Here is a 4831-nt window from a genome sequence, read left to right on the forward strand (position 1 = left end):
CCATCGGAGCAGCGGACAGTAGTGAAACTATTTCACTTGCGTTAATTCCCCAATCATCTGACCTAGTCCAAATTTGTAATATTCACCGGAAGCGACCTTGTCCCAATAGGAAAAGTGGTGTTTTGCTGAACCATCCTAAATGGTGTCCTGTGATAATTAAGTATGGACTGAAAAACATAACAAAGGGGATGTAGTAAAGAAAACTGTGACCTTTTCCATCCCTACATGTGCATTAAATCCATGAAATTCGGGAGTTGTTATAACCCAAGTGTAAGACTGTCCATATAAAAGGAACGCTACGAAGACGCCCAACCCCTGTGAACCATAGCACCAAGCACAAGCTTCAAATAATGCTTTTTTCCCCGTTCCTCCACCGACGATTAGCTATCCCTATACAACCCAATTGGGGCCCAGCTGAGCGGACCTCACCCGGCTGACTACGCCAGTGTGACGAGAGCCTCCCTTTCTCCCCCTCCTTCGCACCACCGCTACATTTCATCCTTCCAATGTCCATGCTCTTGTGCCACCTCAGGGTTTTCAAAACCAATTTGTCTTAAAGCAGGATTTTTTTAAGGCTGGAAGGAATGATGGAAAACCTAATATCTCTAATACAGCAAAAAAATCGAGTCCTTAAGAGGAATCTACTTAAACGTTCATTGTCTCATCTCAAAAAAGATACATGTAAAGTAAATTTCTCGAAGAATTGTCTATGGCGCAACAAATGTCATTTATATCAATTACTGAGACCTGGCTTAGACCTGGGGTCCTTGACGAGAAATAATGATCAATGGTTTTACACTGTATCGTTGTGACAGGAATAGGCCAAAAAACGCCGTCTTTCCGCACGGTGGAGTGTGTCTTTACGTAAGAAATGAATATGTTACATCCACTACAAAAATGTCCAATGGAGAAGTCGAGATTCTTATTGTTCATATAAAATCATTGAATTAACCCTAATTACAATATACAGGCCACCTTCTTGCTCTCCTGTCTTATTTTCCGAAAGCTTAATGTTCATCCACAATGAACTGGCCAAGACAACTTGCTCGCACTATCATACTTGGAGACTTTAATTTCCCGAAAACGGTAGTTGAGTGGCATCCTAGCCCCTTGGTTACATACCGTTCCCCAAATCCATTCAACTTGCTACAAAAACTTGAAGATTTTATGTTCGGAGGGTAACCTGTCCCAGCACGTGGGCACCGCCAACACGAGTCGACAGTGTACTAGATCTAGTACTTGCCAGTGATCCGGACATGATATCTACTATCCAAGTAACCCAACTGACCTCTCCGATCATAGCATTCTGGAAATATATACCACAATTCATGAGGAAAAAAATCCCAAATCCCCAAAAAAGTCTCAAAAACTGGACTTGCCAAGTATTGCTTTCATGAAGAATGCTGGCCCTTGATAATCTCAACTATAGAATCTTTTGACCTTTTACCAAAATGGAAGGAGCCTAACATTGACGATGCCATGACACTGCTCATAAGCTCACTTGAAGGGGCATGGTGACCAAGTAGGGAGTACCTCTTTTGGCGAATAAAGAAAATGAAGCAACTTTCCGAAACGGAGACAAAAGCTCTTCAAGAAACGGGTGTCATTTGTCAAGAGGCTGAAGTCCCTGGATGATGATTTTGCGTTCTGAGATGAACTTGTCATGATGTCTGACGTTGACAGTACGTCATCGTCTCTTGGCGAGACAAGGTGCTTAGTACCAATTACCCAAGCCTGGAGAGCCTCTATAATAAACCGTTTGTTTATAGTTCCGCAATCCTTTCCATGGAGAACAAGCTCTAGGCAAGCTTTAGCCTCCTCACTTAAGGAGTTAAGGATTTGATCCATAACCCTGGCACAACTTTAGGCAAGAACGGTTAGATCAATCTTTTGACTCTCCACAATTTGTAGTGGAGTGGGCACTCCTACAGAAACTTCCGAACACAAGAACTTGGTTAACTCAGTTGTATTGTTTTGTGTTGTATTGTACTTAATGTGGAGAAAAAAAAAATAAAGTTCGTCACTCTATTTTGCTCCTAATTGATTGCGTTTTTTTTCTATCTCCTATCTCTACTGCTGACATCCAAAAGATGTTTTATCAAGTAAGAGTGCCAGAACGTGATATGAACTACAACTATCATTGTTCAGTCGTTCCACATCTCCTTTCTCACTTCTACTCCAAATCGATGCTCGAGTTTTTACCTGCTGTCAGGAGGCTGGATCGGGAGTCTGATGACCACATGGTCAGTGAAAACGTGTTCCCTTTGAAAATAAATGGTGTATTGAATGAACTAAGGGTTTTATTTCATATGAATTATCAACATCTTCCAATTACATTGGCCCAAATGTAACTCATTGCAATAAAAAATGCTCTGTGTTCAAATGTAATTAATTACAATGACAATTACATGAAAATTGAAGTGCAATAGCAATTGCAACGCAGGTATGGCAACTCGCAATTGGGATTTCAGAAAAACTCCAAACTATCGTTCCTTTTCGATGTTATACTTGTACCAAACGATTGAAAACCCTTTGAATTTGCTCTCAACACTTAAAGTATCACCGTACCCCGATGCATAGGTGACCACATAATTGAGTGATATATACATTCAGGGATGACGATATGCGTTGGGACTGGGTAAATGCTTCATAACCATCCATTAGAAAGCACTTGCAGAAATTTATCTAACACGGAAATATTCAGGGTCATTTTTTAGATAAGAAATCAATGCCGTATTCGCAATATCCCACCTTAGCTTTGATAATCGAATCTGAGCGTTTTACAATTGATTTAAAGGAGGCACGAATAATTTCTAGGCCCAGGCGTCCCAGCTCTGAGTATGGCTAGTGCCCTGTATTAGAAGAGTACGACAGTGAGTTCAGCGCACCACTGCGGCAAAATTTTGAACCTTCAATTCCGTTCCAAAACACCGAGTTTAAATGCGTCCCAGTCCCACACCAAACTCGTTTTTCCTAATGTTATTGCCTTAAAGGTTAGTTTTAAGGTTGAAGTTGCATTTCAGACATCCTTAAACGTAAGTTAATGTTTTAAACACCACTTTATGCGCCACTTTGTCCATTTTCTGGTGAAAAAGTGCATAATCTGAATTTGGTGTTGCTGTGATTGCAGGTAATGATGTCTAAAGAGTAACTTCAGCCTTATAACTAACCAATAAGCGATAAACATTTATCAAGATGCGTTTGGTTTGGATCTGGGACGCATTTAAACTCATTGTTTTGGAACGGAATTGAAGGTTCAAAATTTCACCGCAATGGTGCGCTGAACTCACTGTCGTACTCTTCTAATATAGGGCACTGAGTATGGCTAATGCACTATGAAAATGGAGTTTCGTAGTACAAAGAGCAATCTAGCGGGGACGTGACGAACACGGTGGCCTTCCTAGACCCTTTCCTCTAGTGTTATCAGAAAGTAATTGCTAAAAATAGCTGATTGAGACTTTTTTGTTGGACTGTCTTAAGCCTGTAGTAGATGCAAAATGATGGCTTATATGTATTTTTATTTTTAAGGCAAATTGTTCTTCTGTGATAGTGTTTTTGGCGTCACAATTAGAGTAGACTTGATATTAAATATTCAATATTAAAGCAATTCCAAATCTATAAGTGATGCTGGTTTTGCTCCCTTGAATTTGATTAGCAATGAATCACTTTTCTGGCTTGCGTATCAAAGCCAGGAACAGCTGAGCTAACATGGACAGAATTCTCTTTTTCAAATCTTTCCCGCCATTACAGCAAGCGGACGACTTTTGACTTGATCAACAGACTCCTCATAACAATGGCCTCGCGGATTATGATCAATGGCGGTGGTAAAAACTGACAATGTTCAGAGATTTCAAAGGTCGTGTACTCAGCAAGAAAGACCTGGCTGGTTTCTCCCACCAGTGCCGTGATACTTTCCCCAGATTTTAATCATGCAGGCCTCCCAAAGCAGATAAACTGAGCACAAAGAAAGTGACATTCATAAACAATTTGAAATCGTGTAATTCAAGAAAGAGTTTTAAGCTGTGGTCAAAACAAAAAATCTCTTTAGTTTTGGGCAGATGACATTTCTCTCTCCAGACCTCTACCTCTTTAGCTTTTGCATGGGCAGGTAAGCTGTTTACCAAACTAGGCAAGCAGTTTGCTTGAAGCCAGATATTTCTTTGCACTCTGTGGGCAGTGATGAAGGGTACTGCAAGAAGTAAAAGGTTGCGTTAAAATGGCTTTGTTCTTCTAGACGAAATCGCACTTCTAATGCGTTACAATCACAAGAACTTCAATAGCCTCAGGTGCTTTTGAGACACTGTAATGGAAGTTCTCTCTCAAGCATGATTAGGAATTGAGTTGGTTACCATTTTACAAAAATGTAAATCTACTGAACATTATGGTATGGAAGCTACTCTTTCATAGCATGACCCGGCTAGTTGCAGTATTCTCATCCAGGACACAAGCTCCAAAGAACGCTCATGCACACTTAGCACTTGGCAAGAGAGACGTCAATTTTGAGCCAAAATTAATGTTCAAATGTACTTATCATAAAGTTCAAAGAAAACACATCGGCCTTCCTCTATCCTTTAAAAATGTAAGATATTTTTTCCAACATGGTTCTTCTTGTGACGGCTCTCTTCCTATTATAAAGCATCACTTCAGGTTGCAACTAGTACACCTCTAGCTCGTTTCCCCTGCGCCCTCAAAACATATCAGCCATTACCTTACGTGTACGCCAAACGCCCTCTCTTCAGAAATTACGTTCAAGTAAAATGCTGTCAACAAACCCCGAAACCTTCAGGTCATCACAGAGAAAGCAAAACCTAGAGAGAAACCTAAAACCATT

At 40.4% G+C, this 4831-nt stretch overlaps 1 protein-coding gene across 1 annotated transcript in view; it reads right to left on the reverse strand.

Moving 5' to 3' along the window:
- The window catches only part of LOC131892295 (uncharacterized), an 18835-nt gene that overhangs the window by 9295 nt on the left and 4709 nt on the right, over positions 1-4831 (reverse strand). The gene's annotated exons all lie outside the window — the stretch shown is intronic.

Source organism: Tigriopus californicus, chromosome 12 (genome assembly GCF_007210705.1).
Source record: "Tigriopus californicus strain San Diego chromosome 12, Tcal_SD_v2.1, whole genome shotgun sequence".
Classification (NCBI taxonomy): domain Eukaryota; kingdom Metazoa; phylum Arthropoda; class Copepoda; order Harpacticoida; family Harpacticidae; genus Tigriopus; species Tigriopus californicus.